Genomic DNA, 18,913 nt, shown 5'->3' with positions numbered 1-18,913 from the left:
AAGAAGATAGCACTTGAAAAGGAATAGTAAAAAGTGAAAATAGAATATATTTATGGGGGAATTCAGTTACCCATGGCAGGGCCGAAACTAGGATTTTCGGCACCTGGGGCAAGGCAGAAATTTAGCGCCCCCCCCCCCCCTTCCCCCACCACAACCACCACCGCACACACACATACAAAAATAATAATAATTATTATAAAAACACAATAAATTATATATATATATATATATATATATATATATACACATACATACACACAAGTGCAGTCAGCAGCACTCTTCTCCTATATACAAAACAGCATGATAGCCGGTGCCTTTCATGAGAAACACACAGGGTCCCCATATATAAATGAACTGTCATCGGCACTCACAGCATCAAAGAAGGAGACAAGTCTGTGTCTAATAGTCAACGTTTCAATGTTATAGTATATCATTTTCGTCAGGACAATGCAATGTGAGCAAAAACATACCTTTATACCCGCCAGACCATTCGTGGCACCCAGTGTCCGCCGCACCCGTTCAGTGAAGATGACGTCATCACGGGACGCTGGACGTGGCGTCATGGAGAATCTCACCTGGTAGTGATACAGAACAAATAACTTATTACAAGGATAACAAACCATATAAAAAAAAGGGAAAGAATAAAAGTGTATATAAGAATAAATACACACTAATATCGGCGGACGCTGGGTGCCACAGACGGTCTGGCGGGTATAAAGGTATGTTGTTGCTCACAGTGTATTGTCCAGACGAAAATGTTATAATGTAACATTGAAACATTGACTATTAGGCACAGTCTTGTCTCCTTCTTTGATGCTCTGAGTGCCGCCAAAAGTATATATATATATATATATATATAAAATAAAGAAATGAAAATCACAGCGGCAACGTGTATTAAATATCACGCCATACCACGCCCCTTTGTCAAGGTGATCAACTACTGATAGATATATATATGTATATATATATATAGATATATATATAATGATTTTAAGTAAATATAAAAATAAAGCAAAAATACAATATATAAAAATAAATTCCAAGGGACGACGGGGTTGCGTCCCCGAAACGTAGATGTCTCATTGGCAATAAAGTCACTGCACTTTAACCTGTTAACATGCTCTGAGTGCCGCCCATCTGTTCCTGTGTATGTATGTATATATATATATATATATATATATATATGTATATATATTTATTCATTTATTTTTAAACACACAGTATATATATATATATATATATAATGTAGGAGAAAAACTTGGCGGCACTCAGCAGGCTTCTTACAATCCTTTAATGTGGTCTAGGAGCCGACATGTTTCGGGGCTTGTACCCCGTCCTCAGGGCCAGAACAGTTCTCTGTTCTGGCCCTGAGGACGGGGTACAAGCCCCGAAACATGTCGGCTCCTAGACCACATTAAAGGATTGTAAGAAGCCTGCTGAGTGCCGCCAAGTTTTTCTGCTACATTGTTTTGTGACCTTCGGTCACTGGGAAGGCACCACAGCACTACACTGGGGATTATTGGAGTGCCGGGCACTACTTTGTATATTATATATATATATATATATATATATATATATATATATGTACCGACACACACACACACACACATATATATATATATATATATATATATATATATAAATAATGATTTTAAGTAAATATAAAAATAAAAATAAAGCAAAAATACAATATCTAAAAATAAATTCCAAGGGAATATATATATATATATATATATATATTTATTTATTCATTTATTTTTAAATACATAGTATATATATATATATATATATATATACCGACACACACACACAGCAGACACAGTATATGCATATATGCTCTATACATATATTGCACAGGCTGCTCCTCCTGCCTGGGCTCCCCCCTCACACAGTGCCCACTTGCCTTAGTGGGGACTTCGATGAACTTGTCGCTGGCTTGCAGAAGGCGCTGCCGGGCCGGAATACAGAGGTCACCAGCAGCAGCGTCGGGACCGCGGCGCCTCCGTACTCAGCTGCAGGACATGATCGCGGTGGGTGGCCGAGTGTTGGACAAGCAGCTGCAGTGGGAGTCTCTGGCTGTAACCTAGTACAGGGAGACATGCAGCGGCGGCACCGCGTCGGTCACCCAGCTGAAGGAGATGATGGCGGCGGGCGGGAGTTGGTGAAGCAGCTGACAGACGGGTAGAGGTCCCTGCGCCCCCGGAAATCCGGCGCCCGGGGCGCGTGACCCCTTAGCCCCCCCCTAGTTTCGGCCCTGCCCATGGTTAATTACCGCAGGTGAAAAAGGGAGGTAGCTCTGGGCTTCAACTCCTTTAGCTATTCAATTGCACTCCCTTTTTCACCCGACAGCCTTGTTAATGCTTGTTAAATTAGTATGTTAACGGGCATTAACATAGGTGAATGGGTGTTAACAAACAGAATCCATGAAAAGTTCACTGATTTGAGTGTTAACAGGGCCATGGCACCCGTTAACCTGCTGGTGTTCAAGGATTATTTTTTTTTGCTTCTGATCAGAGGCGTAAAACAAAATCCCACACATCCTAAAATATATCAGTGTATTTTCTTCAACAAGTAGATCTTACTAACTTTGTGGCTCATTTACATTTGGATGTAAGTCATTTCTATGACACGCCTCTCAGATGTAGCAGTACACGTCTACGCGGGTGTGGATCATAGGGTCGACCACATATGTTTTGCAAAAGATATGATAAGCCTCCAGGCCACTTCACGGCTGCTCTATTACTGGAGGTCCCTAACTAAGCATAAGTCCAGGGCTTGGACCCACACCAGTGCTGCCCTAGGGTGGTCGGGCCTGAGCTGACTTTGTGGGGTCCAAGCACTGGACTTATGCTTAGTTAGGGACCTCCAGTAATAGAGCAGCCGTGAAGTGGCCTGGAGGCTTATCATATCTTTTGCAAAACATATGTAACGAAGAGCTCTACATTTTCTATTATTACATAGTATATAGTTCTTCTTACTAACAGCCAGCAGAGTGCGTGGGAAAAATCCCTTTTGTTTTTCTTGTCTAGAGTAACCCCCTCCCGCAGCACCTGAGGATTGTTACCAGCTTGATTAGAGCAGTTTGCCACCATTTATTGCAGTTCAGTGAGGCATAGATGGAGCCAGCATTAGGAGGGCATGCTGGGTCCTGTGGTGCCATTTGGAGGATACAGGGGTGCCTCCAGGTAAGCTAGCTCTCAATCTGGATATGTTTTGTATGTGCCATTATCATGTGGCCGTACATTAAGCAATTGTATGACCCATAGTGATTATTACTATTATTATTATTATTATGCTGTGTGTGAGTTTGGGGAGTGGTACCCCTCAGGTCTGGTGTGACTGGGCTACCTTGGGGCAGCACGCCATATTATTTATTTAGCACTCATGTAACACTCCTATTTTTTCACTAATATTACTATTTTGAGTATTTTATTAACACCCTTATTTCTGTAGCACTTTCTAACCTATAGCTTCTGCTTCTTTCTTAACACATATTAACACTTTAGTATTTCAATGGTGTGCTGCCCTAGGGTGGTCGGGCCTGAGCCGACTTTGTGGGGTCCAAGCCCTGGACTTATGCTTAGTTAGGGACCTCCAGTAATAGAGCAGCCGTGAAGTGGCCTGGAAGCTTATCATATCTTTTGCAAAACATATGTAACGAAGAGCTCTACATTTTCTATTATTACATAGTATATAGTTCTTCTTACTAACAGCCAGCAGAGTGCGTGGGAAAAATCCCTTTTGTTTTTCTTGTCTAGAGTAACCCCCTCCCGCAGCACCTGAGGATTGTTACCAGCTTGATTAGAGCAGTTTGCCACCATTTATTGCAGTGAGGCATAGATGGAGCCAGCATTAGGAGGGCATGCTGGGTCCTGTGGTGCCATTTGGAGGATACAGGGGTGCCTCCAGGTAAGCTAGCTCTCAATCTGGATATGTTTTGTATGTGCCATTATCATGTGGCCGTACATTAAGCAATTGTATGACCCATAGTGATTATTACTATTATTATTATTATGCTGTGTGTGAGTTTGGGGAGTGGTACCCCTCAGGTCTGGTGTGACTGGGCTACCTTGGGGCAGCACGCCATATTATTTATTTAGCACTCATGTAACACTCCTATTTTTTTCACTAATATTACTCTTTTGAGTATTTTATTAACACCCTTATTTCTGTAGCACTTTCTAACCCATAGCTTCTGCTTCTTTCTTACCACATATTAACACTTTAGTATTTCAATGGTGTGCTGCCCTTGGGTGGTCGGGCCTGAGCTGACTTTGTGGGGTCCAAGCCCTGGACTTATGCTTAGTTAGGGACCTCCAGTAATAGAGCAGCTGTGAAGTGGCCTGGAGGCTTATCATATCTTTTGCAAAACATATGTAACGAAGAGCTCTACATTTTCTATTATTACATAGTATATAGTTCTTCTTACTAACAGCCAGCAGAGTGCGTGGGAAAAATGCCTTTTGTTTTTCTTGTCTAGAGTAACCCCCTCCCGCAGCACCTGAGGATTGTTACCAGCTTGATTAGAGCAGTTTACCACCATTTATTGCAGTTCAGTGAGGCATAGATGGAGCCAGCATTAGGAGGGCATGCTGGGTCCTGTGGTGCCATTTGGAGGATACAGGGGTGCCTCCAAGTAAGCTAGCTCTCAATCTGGATATGTTTTGTATGTGCCATTATCATGTGGCCGTACATTAAGCAATTGTATGACCCATAGTGATTATTACTATTATTATTATTATTATTATTATGCTGTGTGTGAGTTTGGGGAGTGGTACCCCTCAGGTCTGGTGTGACTGGGCTACCTTGGGGCAGCACGCCATATTATTTATTTAGCACTCATGTAACACTCCTATTTTTTCACTAATAATAAGATTTTACTCACCGGTAAATCTATTTCTCGTAGTCCGTAGTGGATGCTGGGACTCCGTAAGGACCATGGGGATTAGCGGCTCCGCAGGAGACTGGGCACAACTAAAGAAAGCTTTAGGACTACCTGGTGTGCACTGGCTCCTCCCACTAAGACCCTCCTCCAGACCTCAGTTAGGATACTGTGCCCGGAAGAGCTGACACAATAAGGAAGGATTTTGAATCCCGGGTAAGACTCATACCAGCCACACCAATCACACCGTATAACTCGTGATACTATACCCGGTTAACAGTATGAAATATAACTGAGCCTCTCAACAGATGGCTCAACAATAACCCTTTAGTTAGGCAATAACTATAAACAAGTATTGCAGACAATCCGCACTTGGGATGGGCGCCCAGCATCCACTACGGACTGCGAGAAATAGATTTACCGGTGAGTAAAATCTTATTTTCTCTGACGTCCTAAGTGGATGTTGGGACTCCGTAAGGACCATGGGGATTATACCAAAGCTCCCAAACGGGCGGGAGAGTGCGGATGACTCTGCAGCACCGAATGAGCAAACTCTAGGTCCTCCTCAGCCAGGGAATCAAACTTGTAGACTCTTACAAAAATGTTTTAACCCAACCAAGTAACAGCTCGGCAAGGTTGTAAAGCCGAGACCCCTCGGGCAGCCGCCCAAGAAGAGCCCACTTTCCTCATGGAATGGGCTTTTACAGATTTAGGGTGCGGCAGTCCAGCCGCAGAATGTGCAAGTTGAATCGTGCTACAGATCCAGCGAGCAATCGTCTGCTTAGAAGCAGGAGCACCCAGTTTGTTGGGTGCATACAGGAGAAAAAGCGAGTCAGTTTTCCTGACTCCAGCTGTCCTGGAAACATATACTTTTCAGGGCCCTGACTACGTCCAGTAACTTGGAATCCTCCAAGTCCCAAGTAGCCGCAGGCACCACAATAGGTTGGTTCACATGAAAAACTGATACCACCTTAGGAAGGAATTGGGAACGAGTCCTCAATTCCGCCTTATCCATATAAAATACAGATAAGGGCTTTTGTATGACAAAGCCGCCAATTCTGATACACGCCTGGCCGATGCCAAGGCCCACAGAATGACCACTTTCCACGTGAGGTATTATAGCTCCACGGATTTAAGTGGCTCAACCCAATGCGACTTCAGGAAATCCAACACCACGTTGAGATCCCACGGTGCCACTGGAGGCACAAACGGGGGCTGACTATGCAGCACTCCCTTAACAAAAATCTGAACTTCAGGCAGTGAAGCCAGTTCAATTTTGGAAGAAAATCGATAGAGCCGAAATCTGGACCTTAATGGAACCCAATTTTAGGCCCATAGTCACCTCTGACTGTAGGAAGTGCAGAAATCGACCTAGCTGAAATTTCTCCTTTGGGGCCTTCCTGGCCTCACAGTACGCAACATATTTCCGCCATATGTGGTGATAATGGTTTGCGTTCACTTCTTTCCTAGCTTTAAATAGCGTATGTCACAACTGAGGGCCTGAGCTGACGGGAGGCAGCCTCAGTTGTAGGGGCTGAGATGTACCGGAACCTGGGAGGTTGTATCAGACCCCTGGACATGTAAGTAACATGAAGAATAACCGCCCGAAGGCGTGACCACGACAACTTGAATAAAAGTCAATGATGTTTATTTATGACAAACTCCATGCATCACAGTAGCAGTAAAAGAAACATAAAATCAGCAGAGAAATAATACAGTTCCTGGGTACTACAGGGTGGCAGGGGCCACAGAGCTCTGGTAGTATGAGACAGTTCTTATTATCTGCGAGTTGGAAAGTCCTTACCAGGCCCGACTGTAGCAATGAAGAAAGCCCAGGATCGTACCAGCTGGTGTTCCAGGGAAAGCTGGACTGCTGTAAATAAAATAGCTGCTGTGGGTTCTGGTTGGAACCAGACAGATGTTGGCACGGAGTGGATACTGGCTGGAACCAGTTAAATAATAAATGAAGCTTGAGAGCGATGCAATATGAATGAAATGTAGAGCTTGAGAGCGGAGAAATAATAATACCGGTGGAGAGTGGTAAACTGTAGAAAGGACACCGGCCCTTTAAGAGAAGCTGTACTCTGCTGGAAGCTGGGCTGGAAGCAGGTAACGTTGTGGCTGGAAACAGATGAATCCAAAATGGATCGGAGAGTCAGATTACACCGCAGGTGGAATGCTGGTGCGGGTCTCTATGGTGGAAGTCTTGAGACAGGAGCTGGAACCTGGAAGACAATCACAGGAGAGAGACAAACAGGAACTAGGTTTGACAACCAAAGCACTGACGCCTTCCTTGCTCAGGCACAGTGTATTTATACCTGCAGCAAGGAAGGGATTGGCTAGGCAATTATGCAGATTAACAATACTGACAACAGATTGGAGGAAATGATCAGCTGACAGAATCCAAGATGGCTGCGCCCATGCAGACACTTGGAGGGAAGTTTGGTTTGTAATCCATGTGGTAATGAAAACAGTAATGGCGGCGCCGGCCACTGGAGACAGGAGACGCCAGGCAGACAAGTGCACATCCAACCACGCGGACACAGCGGAGGCCGCGGCTGACGTAATCCACTCTGACACTCTGCATGCAGAAGCTCATGGATGGCGGCGGAGGCCGCGGGAGACGCCATGCCAGATGTATTATGGCGTTACTGTGACAGCGTCTCAGAGAGACAGGAGAGGATGCAGGAATGTGAACATTAGGATAACAGATGGGATCCGGTGCTGGAGCGCTGAGCCAGCCTTAGGAGACATCTGATGGGTAAGAAATGGCGTCCAGATACCCGGATCGTGACAGCACCCCCCCCTTTAGGAGTGGCCCCAGGACACTTCTTTGGCTTTTGAGGAAACTTGGAATGGAATCTCCGGACCAAGGCAGGAGCATGGACATCAGAAGCATTGGTCCATGAACGTTCCTCAGGGCCGTAACCCTTCCAGTCAATAAGATATTGTAGTTGACCGTAACGGTGACGTGAGTCCAGGATCTTAGCCACTTCATACTCAACGCCTCGTTGAGTTTGGACTTTCGGAGTTGGAGGAAGTGAGGAATGAAACCGATTTAAGATCAGCGGTTTCAACAGGGAAACATGGAATGTCCTGGGTATTTTTAAGAAGGGAGGCAACTGGAGTCTGTAAGCAACAGGATTGATGACTTGTTCAATCTTGAAAGGACCGATATAGCGAGGTGCAAACTTCATACTGGGAACTCTTAACCTCAAATTCTTCGTGGATAACCATACCCGATCACCCACCTTGAGAGCAGGAACTGCTCGACGCTTCCTATCCGCAAACTTCTTGTACCTGAACGATGCCTTGAGCAGAGCTGATCGTACGCTCTTCCAGATATTGGCAAACTGATGCAAGGTGATATCCACTGCGGGAACAGAAGTTGCTGGAAGCGGTTGGAACTCAGGGACTTTAGGGTGGAATCCAAAGTTAGTGAAGAATGGTGTTGAAGCAGATGAAGAATGATACTGGTTGTTATGACAGAACTCGGCCCAGGGAAGTAATTGAACCCAGTCATCTTGAGAGGAGGACACATAGATGCGGAGGAAGGCCTCCAAGTCCTGATTCACCCTCTCGGTTTGACCATTGGTCTGAGGATGGTAAGCCGTGGAAAACTTTAGCTTGACTTGGAGGACTTGACATAAACTTCGCCAGAATTTGGCTGTGAATTGAACTCCTCGATCTGAGATAATTTCTTCAGGAAGACCGTGGAGTCGGAAGATCTCTTGTATGAATACTTGAGCCAACTTGGAAGCTGACGGAAGACCGGTGAGAGGAATGAAGTGTGCCATCTTGGTGAACCGGTCAACTACCACCCAGATGGTATTGAACTTGTTGCACATGGGTAAATCTGTAATAAAATCCATCGACAAATGGGTCCAAGGTCGACGGGGAACAGATAGTGGAACCAGTTGCCCCGCAGGCGACTGGCGGGATACCTTATGTTGAGCACACTTTGGGCAAGATGCAATAAACTCCAAGACGTCCTTTTTCAGAGTTGGCCACCAATAGGACCTAGAGATAAACTCCAGGGTTTTTTGGATACCTGTATGTCCGGCAAAACGGGAAGCATGGGCCCAATGCATGAGCTTCTTCCTTAGCATCGGTTTCACAAAACTTTTCCCTGATGGGGGCGTAGAGTCCATCCCTACCGTGGAGAATGCCAACGGATTTATAATAGGATGCTTGTCTGAAGACTCTGACTCATTTTCTTGCTCCCATGAGCGGGAAAGGGCATTGGCCTTGCGATTCTGAGAGCCCGGACAGAACTGGAGTTTAAAGTCGAACCTGGAAAAGAAAAGTGCCCATCTGGCCTGACAAGGGTTGAGACATTGTGCGCCTTTCAGATATAAAAGGTTCTTGTGGTCTGTAAGTATGGTGATTGAATGAGAAGCTCCCTCCAACAGATACCTCCACTCTTCTAGAGCGAGCTTGATGGCTAGCAACTTCTGGTCGCCAATGGCATAGTTGCGCTCAGCTGGGGAGAACTTCCGGGAGAAGAAACTGCAAGGGTGTAAATGGCCATCTTTAGCCCTCTGAGATAACACCGCTCCTACTCCAACGGAGGAGGCATCCACCTCTAAGATGAAAGGAGAGTCGATGTCAGGCTGTTTCAGAACAGGCGCAGAGATGAACCTTTGTTTTAACAGATGAAATGCTTGCATGGCTTCTTCAGACCACTTGGACGGGTTAGCACCCTTCTTAGTGAAAGCAGTAATAGGCGCCACAATGGTGGAAAAGTCTCGTATAAACTTTCGGTAATAGTTGGCGAACCCTAAGAACCTCTGGACCCCTTTGAGGGTTAAGGGTACCGGCCAATTTTGGATTGCTTGTAGTTTCTCAGGATCCATCTCTAGTCCGGAACCGGACACAATGTACCCTAGAAACGGAATGGACTTGACTTCAAAGACGCATTTCTCTAATTTGCAATAGAGATGATTGACACGGAGACGGGACAGAACCTCTTTAACCCAAAAACGATGTTCCTCTAAATCGTTGGCAAAAATGAGGATATCGTCTAGATCACAGGTTCTCAAACTCGGTCCTCAGGACCCCACACAGTGCATGTTTTCCAGGTCTCCTCACAGAATCACAAGTGAAATAATTTGCTACACCTGTGGACCTTTTAAAATGTGTCAGTGAATAATGAATACACCTGTGCACCTGCTGGGTTACCTGCAAAACATGAACTGTGTGTGGTCCTGAGGACCGAGTTTGAGAACCACTGGTCTAGATAGACCACGACATGACGGTATAGAATGTCTCTGAAGATCTCATTGACAAAATGCTGGAAGACAGCTGGAGCATTGCTCAATCCGAAGGGCATGACGAGGTACTCATAATGTCCGTCACGGGTGTTAAAGGCGGTCTTCCACTCGTCACCCTCACGGATCCGGATGAGATTGTATGCACCTCTCAAGTCCAGCTTTGTAAAGATGGTAGCTCCGCTAACTCTGTCAAAGAGCTCAGTAATCAGGGGTAAAGGATAACGGTTCTTGATGGTAATGTCGTTCAAACCTCTGTAGTCGATGCACGGCCGCAGACCACCATCTTTCTTCTTTACAAAAAAGAAGCCTGCGCCGGCTGGAGAAGAAGAAGGTCGAATGAACCCCTTTGCTAGGTTCTCTTTAATGTATTCCTCCATAGAATGCGTCTCAGGCAGAGACAACGGATAAGTTCGGCCTCGAGGTGGAACCTTCCCTGGAACGAGATCAATCGGGCAGTCCCATTCTCTATGAGGAGGAAGGATATCAGCAGAAGCTTTACTGAACACATCCGTGAAATCTTGATATGGAGGAGGTGGAACATCAGACGACCTGGGGGAGGAAGAACAGACAGGCAATACTTTAAACAAACATGTCTCAGCACAGGAGGAACCCCATGCCAGGATTTGCGTAGTCGTCCAATCAATTGTAGGATTGTGAAGACGGAGCCATGGAAGGCCCAGGACCACAGGATGTGTGGCTCTTGGAATCACTAAAAAAGAAATAAGTTCGGAATGAAGAACTCCCACTCTCAGACGCACTGGTAGAGTCCTTAAAGAAATAACTGCATCAAAAATTTTGCTGCCATCCACGGCAGTTAAAGAAATGGACGAAGGAAGTCTCTCGGTGGGTAGGGACCACCGTTTAACATAGGCTTCGGTAATAAAGTTCCCAGCTGCTCCGGAATCAAGGAGGGCAATGACGTTCCGATAACGTTGAGCAACTTGAAGCGAGACTGGGAGATTACAATCTTGAGGAGATGGAGAGGAGATCATTACTCCTAGCCGGCCCTCTCCTTGGCGAGCTAGGATTTGGAGTTTCCCGGACGTTTGGGACAGGCATTAATGGTGTGAGACGGAGCCGCACAATAAAGACAGAGAGACTCGGAGAGACGTCTTCGGCGCTCAGCAGGAGTTAAACGGGAACGACCAATTTGCATGGGCTCATCTTTAGTTGGTGACAGTTGGCGAGGAGGAGGAGCAGAAGATTTTGGAGCAGATGATCTTCCACGCTCAGTTGCTCTCTCTCTGAAACGTAAATCAACTTTCGTGCAGAGTGAGATTAGCTCATCTAACTTAGAGGGTAAGTCTCTGGTAGCTAACTCATCTTTAATACGCTCAGATAAGCCATGCCAGAATGCAGCATACAGGGCCTCGTCGTTCCAGACCAGTTCGGATGCCAGGATCTGGAACTGTATCAGATATTGTCCTACAGTACGTGACCCCTGGCGTAAACGGAGAATCTCGGATGAAGCTGAGTTTACCCGGCCTGGCTCGTCGAAGATGCGCCTGAATGTTGACACGAATGCAGTGTAAGAAGATAGCAGGGTGTCGGACCTCTCCCATAATGGTGATGCCCAATCAAGGGCTGAGCCACTGAGAAGAGAAATAATGTAGGCAATTTTTGTACGGTCACTGGGAAAATTGCCAGGTTGTAGCTCAAACTGAATCTCACACTGGTTGAGAAATCCCCTGCAGAATCTTGGAGATCCGTCAAATTTTGCTGGCGTTGGAAGATGAAGACGTGGAGCAGAAATGGGTAAGGTGGGTGGGGTTATAGCTGGAGTCACTGTGGTTGACGCACCAGACGCGCCTGATCCACGGAGAGTTGTCTGAATCCCATCCAGCCGAGTAGAGAGATCCTGGAGACAGCGGATGATGTGGCCCTGTGCAGCCTCCTGATGTTCTAGTCGGGCTGCCAGTTCTTGCATCGGCCTGGCCGCTTGATCCTGGTCTCCGGCTGGATTCATTAGGTCAGTGCTTACTGTCACAACTGAGGGCCTGAGCTGACGGGAGGCAGCCTCAGTTGTAGGGGCTGAGATGTACCGGAACCTGGGAGGTTGTATCAGACCCCTGGACATGTAAGTAACATGAAGAATAACCGCCCGAAGGCGTGACCACGACAACTTGAATAAAAGTCAATGATGTTTATTTATGACAAACTCCATGCATCACAGTAGCAGTAAAAGAAACATAAAATCAGCAGAGAAATAATACAGTTCCTGGGTACTACAGGGTGGCAGGGGCCACAGAGCTCTGGTAGTATGAGACAGTTCTTATTATCTGCGAGTTGGAAAGTCCTTACCAGGCCCGACTGTAGCAATGAAGAAAGCCCAGGATCGTACCAGCTGATGTTCCAGGGAAAGCTGGACTGCTGTAAATAAAATAGCTGCTGTGGGTTCTGGTTGGAACCAGACAGATGTTGGCACGGAGTGGATACTGGCTGGAACCAGTTAAATAATAAATGAAGCTTGAGAGCGATGTAATATGAATGAAATGTAGAGCATGAGAGCGGAGAAATAATAATACCGGTGGAGAGTGGTAAACTGTAGAAAGGACACCGGCCCTTTAAGAGAAGCTGTACTCTGCTGGAAGCTGGGCTGGAAGCAGGTAATGTTGTGGCTGGAAACAGATGAATCCAAAATGGATCGGAGAGTCAGGCTACACCGCAGGTGGAATGCTGGTGCGGGTCTCTATGGTGGAAGTCTTGAGACAGGAGCTGGAACCTGGAAGACAATCACAGGAGAGAGACAAACAGGAACTAGGTTTGACAACCAAAGCACTGACGCCTTCTTTGCTCAGGCACAGTGTATTTATACCTGCAGCAAGGAAGGGATTGGCTAGGCAATTATGCAGATTAACAATACTGACAACAGATTGGAGGAAATGATCAGCTGACAGAATCCAAGATGGCTGCGCCCATGCAGACACTTGGAGGGAAGTTTGGTTTGTAATCCATGTGGTAATGAAAACAGTAATGGCGGCGCCGGCCACTGGAGACAGGAGACGCCAGGCAGACAAGTGCACATCCAACCACGCGGACACAGCGGAGGCCGCGGCTGACGTAATCCACTCTGACACTCTGCATGCAGAAGCTCAGGGACGGCGGCGGAGGCCGCGGGAGACGCCATGCCAGATGTATTATGGCGTTACTGTGACAGCGTCTCAGAGAGACAGGAGAGGATGCAGGAATGTGAACATTAGGATAACAGATGGGATCCGGTGCTGGAGCGCTGAGCCAGCCTTAGGAGACATCTGATGGGTAAGAAATGGCGTCCAGATACCCGGATCGTGACAGCGTAGGGATAACTTCCTCTGGAATTCCCTTTTCCTTCAGGATCCGGCGTTCAACCGCCATGCCGTCAACGCAGCCGCGGTACGTCTTGGAACAGACAGGCCCCCTGCTGCAGCAGGTCCTGTCTGAGCGGCAGAGGCCATGGGTCCTCTGAGATCACCTCTTGGAGTTCTGGTTACCAAGCTCTTCTTGGCCAACCCGGAACAATGAGTATAGTTCTTACTCCTCTCCTTCTTATTATTCTCATTACCCTGGGTAAGAGAGGCAGAGAAGGGAACATATACACCGACTGGTACACCCACGGTGTTACCAGAGCGTCCACGGCTATCGCCTGAGGGTCCTTGACCTGGCGCAATATCTTTGTAACTTTTAGTTGAGGCGGGACGCCATCATGTCCACCTATGGCCTTTCCCAACGGTGTACAATCATTTGGAAGACTTCTGGATGAAGTCCCCACTCTCCCGGGTGGAGGTCGTGTCTTCTGAGAAAGTCTGCTTCTCAGTTGTCCACTCCGGGAATAAACACTGCTGACAGTGCTAACACATGATTTTCCGCCCATCGGAGAATCCTTGTGTCTTTCGCCATCCTGCTTCTTGTGCCGCCCTGTCGGTTTACATGAGCGACCGCCGTGATGTTGTCTGACTTGATCAGCACCGGCCGGTGTTGAAGCAGGGTATAGCCTGACGTAGGGCATTGTAAATGGCCCTTAGTTCCAGAATATTTATGTGTAGGGAAGTCTCCTGACTTTTCCATAGCCTTTGAAGTTTCTTCCCTATTTGACTGCCCCCCAGCCTCTAAGGCTGGCATCCGTGGTCACCAGGACCCAGTCCTGTATGCCGAATCTGCGGCCCCCTAGAAGTTGAGCACTCTGCAGCCACCACAACAGCGACACCCTGGCCCTTGGAGACAGGGTTATCCACCGATGCATCTGAAGATGCGACCCGGACCACATGTCCAACAGATCCCACTGGAAAATCCTTGCATGGGACCTGGCGAATGGAATTTCTTCGTAAGAAGCTACCATCCTTCCCAGGGCTCGCGTGCATTGATGCACCGACACCTGTATACGTATTAGGAGGTCTCTGTCTAGAGACGACAACTCCTTGGACTTCTCCTCTGGTAGAAACCCTTTTTATCCTGTTCTGTGTCCAGAACCATACCCAGGAACAGTAGACGCGTCGTAGGAACCAGCTGCGACTTTGGAATATTCAGAATCCAGCCGTGCTGTTGTAGCACTTCCCGAGATAGTGCTACTCCGCCGAACAACTGCTCCCTTTATAAGGAGATCGTCCAAGTACGGGATAATTATTTCGGCCATTACCTTGGTAAATACCTCGGTGCCGGGGACAGACCAACGGCAACGTCTGGAATTGGTAATGACAATCCTGTACCACAATTTTGAGGTACTCCTGGTGAAGAGGGTAAATAGGGACATGCAGGTAAGCATCCTTGATGTCCAGTGATACCATGAAATTCTCCAGGCTTGCAATAATCGCCCTGAGCGATTCCATTTTGAACTTGAACCTTCGTATATAAGTGTTCAAGGCTTTCAATTTTAGAATGGGTCTCACTGAACCGTCTGGTTTCGGTACCACAACATTTTGGAATAGTAACCCCGGCCTTGTTGAAGGAGGGGTACCTTGATTTCACCAGCTGGAAGTACAGCTTGTGAATTGCCGCCAGTACTACCTTTCTCCGAGGGCAGCAGGCAAGGCTGATGTGAGGTAACGGCGAGGGGGAGTCGCCTCGAACTCCAGCCTGTATCCCTGTGATACTATTTGCAGAACCTAGGGATCCACCTGTGGGCAAGCCCACTGGTCCCTGAAGTTCCCGAGACGCGCCCCTACCGCACCTGTCTCCACCTGTGGAGCCCCAGCGTCATGCAGTGGACTCAGAGGAAGCGGAGGAAGATTTTTGATCCTGGGAACTGGCTGCTGGTGCAGCTTTTTCCTTCTTCCCTTGACTCTGTGCAGAAAGGAAGCGCCTTTTACCCGCTTGCTTTTCTGAAGCCGAAAGGACTGTACCTGAAAATACGGTGCTTTCTTAGGCTGTGAGGAAACCTGAGGTAAAAAATTTTCTTCCCAGCTGTTGCTGTGGATACGAGGTCCCAGAGACCATCCCCAAACAATTCCTCACCCTTATAAGGCAGAATCTCCATGTGCCTTTTACAGGCAGCATCACCTGTCCACTGCCGGGTTTCTAATACCCTCCTGGCAGAATGGACATTGCATTAATTCTGGATGCCAGCCGGCAAATATCCCTCTGTGCATCCTTTATATATAAGACGACATCTTTAATATGCTCTATGTTAGCAAACTATTATCCCTGTCTTAGAGTATTAATATTATCTGACAGGGAATCAGACCACGCTGCAGCAGCACTATTTATGCTGAGGCAATTGCAGGTCTCAGTATATAACCTGAGTGTGTATATACAGACTTCAGGATAGCCTCCTGCTTTTTATCAGCAGGCTCCTTCAAGGTGGCCGTATCCTAAGACGGCAGTGCCATCTTTTTTGACAAACGTGTGAGCGCCTTATCCACTCTAAGGGATATCTCCCCACGTGACCTATCCTCTGGCGGGAAAGGGTACGCCATCAGTAACTTTTTAGAAATTACCAGTTTCTTATCGGGGGAACCCACACTACTTTACACACTTCATTCATTCATCTGATGAGGGAACAAAACACTGGCTGCTTTTTCTCCCCAAAAATAAAACCCCTTTTATGTGGTACTTGGGTTCATGTCAGAAATGCGTAACACATTTTTCATTGCCGAGATCATGTAACGGATGTTCCTAGTGGATTGTGTATATGTCTCAACCTCGTCGACACTGGAGTCAGACTCCGTGTCGACATATGTGTCTGCCATCTGAGGTAACGGGCGCTTTTTTGAGCCCCTGATGGCCTTTGAGACGCCTGGGCAGGTGCGGGCTGAGAAGCCGGCTGTCCCACAGCTGTTTTACGTCATCCAGCCTTCTATGTAAGGAGTTGACATTGTCGGTTAATACCTTCCACCTATCCATCCACTCTGGTGGCGACATCCCTTTATCGGCCTCTGCTCCACCTCCACGTAACCTTCCTCATCCCACATGTCGACACAGCCGTACCGACACACAGCACACACACAGGGAATGCTCTAACTGAGGACAGGACCCCACAAAGTCCTTTGGGGAGACAGAGAGAGAGTATGCCAGCACACACCAGAGCGCTATATAATGCAGGGATTAACACTATAACTGAGTGATTTTTCCCCCAATAGCTGCTTGTATAAACAATATTGCGCCTAAATTTAGTGCCCCCCCCCCCCCTCTTTTTAACTCTTTGAGCCTGAAAACTACAGGGGAGAGCCTGGGGAGCTGTCTTCCAGCTGCACTGTGAAGAGAAAATGGCGCCAGTGTGCTGAGGGAGATAGCTCCGCCCCTTTTTCGCTGACTTTTCTCCCGCTTTTTTATGGATTCTGGCAGGGGTATTTATCACATATATAGCCTCTGGGGCTATATATTGTGATGATTTTGCCAGGCAAGGTGTTTATATTGCTGCTCAGGGCGCCCCCTCCCCCCCAGCGCCCTGCACCCATCAGTGACCGGAGTGTGAGGTGTGCATGAGGAGCAATGGCGTACAGCTGCAGTGCTGTACGCTACCTTGGTGAAGACTGAAGTCTTCTGCCGCCGATTTTCCGGAACACTTCTTGCTACTGGCTCTGTAAGGGGGCCGGCGGCGCGGCTCCGGGACCGAACATCAATGGCCGGTTCCATGCGGTCGATCCCTCTGGAGCTAATGGTGTATAGTAGCCTAAGAAGCCCAAGCTACCACCAGTTAGGTAGGTTCGCTTCTTCTCCCCTTAGTCCCTCGCTGCAGTGAGTCTGTTGCCAGCAGATCTCACTGTAAAATAAAAAACCTAAAATATACTTTCTTTCTAGGAGCTCAGGAGAGCCCCTAGTGTGCATCCAGCTCAGCCGGGCACAAAAATCTAACTGAGGTCTGGAGGAGGGTCTTAGTGGGAGGAGCCAGTGCACACCAGGTAGTCCTAAAGCTTTCTTTAGTTGTGCCCAGTCTCCTGCGGAGCCGCTAATCCCCATGGTCCTTACGGAGTCCCAGCATCCACTTAGGACGTCAGAGAAATTACTCTTTTGAGTATTTTATTAACACCCTTATTTCTGTAGCACTTTCTAACCCATAGCTTCTGCTTCTTTCTTAACACATATTAACACTTTAGTATTTCAATGGTGTGCTGCCCTAGGGTGGTCGGGCCTGAGCCGACTTTGTGGGGTCCAAGCCCTGGACTTATGCTTAGTTAGGGACCTCCAGTAATAGAGAAGCCGTGAAGTGGCCTGGAGGCTTATCATATCTTTTGCAAAACATATGTAACGAAGAGCTCTACATTTTCTATTATTACATAGTATATAGTTCTTCTTACTAACAGCCAGCAGAGTGCGTGGGAAAAATCCCTTTTGTTTTTCTGGTTTAAGACCTTACCCACTAGTGAGTGGTAATCACTCAACGGATGGTGGTCCATGTCGATATTAATGTTGGACTGGCATCTCTGGATGCACCCGTCTTCGACTAAGTTCAGACAATAACCCTTCACATTGCCTCCGAGCTCCATGACTACCAGAGCCCTTTCTGATATCAGCTTTTACTCGATGTGCTGCTCCTGAGATCCTACAAATTCGTACTCGCCATCCGAACCCATTCCAGATCCTTGCTCGACCTCTCTGGGACCCTCACCAAAACAAATTGTCCTGAGCAAAAACAGTATTACCAGTAGAACCCGAAACGCAGTCTTTTGTGATAGATCCATTTCGTTAGGGGAAAGAAGGAAAAATAAGAAGGAGAAAAGAAAGGAAAATGCAGGGGGGGTGAAAAAAGAAAATGGTGCGACAACCGTCCTTGATCTCGTTTCTCTCCGCGCTCAGGTGCCGTTCAACAGACCTTCCTCTCAACTTTCCCGGAATAGACTCTCTAGTGATATGAGGTTCTCTTCACCTTGCTCTTTGTCATGAGTTTTCTCCGGGTCAGCGACCTTCTTGCAGTTGGGATGAGTGGACCCAAGTCTCTCTTTCGGCGACCTTTAATGCTGTTGTTCTGGTTAGCAAGACTTGGTACTGTCCTTCCCACCTGTCTATGAGGCAACCTGAGCGTAAGAAATTTTGAATCATCACATAATCCCCAGGCTCAATGTCATGACAATTACTGTTCGGTAGGTCAGGAATCACCAGCTTTAGATTTCTTTGTTGATTTTTCAGCTGCTGGCTCATCCTAACCAAATATTTCACAGTTATTTCATTATTGCACTTCAAATCATCCTGGGGGTCTATCATTACATGAGGTTGTCGACCAAAAAGAATTTCAAAGGGTGATAAGTTAAGCGGTGACCTGGGAGTGGTTCTGATGCTGTACAACACTAGTGGCAAAGCTTCTGGCCACAACAATCCAGTTTCAGCCATCACTTTGCTCAGCTTGTTC

This window comes from Pseudophryne corroboree, chromosome 6 (assembly GCF_028390025.1).
Source record: "Pseudophryne corroboree isolate aPseCor3 chromosome 6, aPseCor3.hap2, whole genome shotgun sequence".
Classification (NCBI taxonomy): domain Eukaryota; kingdom Metazoa; phylum Chordata; class Amphibia; order Anura; family Myobatrachidae; genus Pseudophryne; species Pseudophryne corroboree.
The sequence above is the reverse complement of the archived record's forward strand: the minus strand, read 5'-3'. Positions refer to the sequence as shown.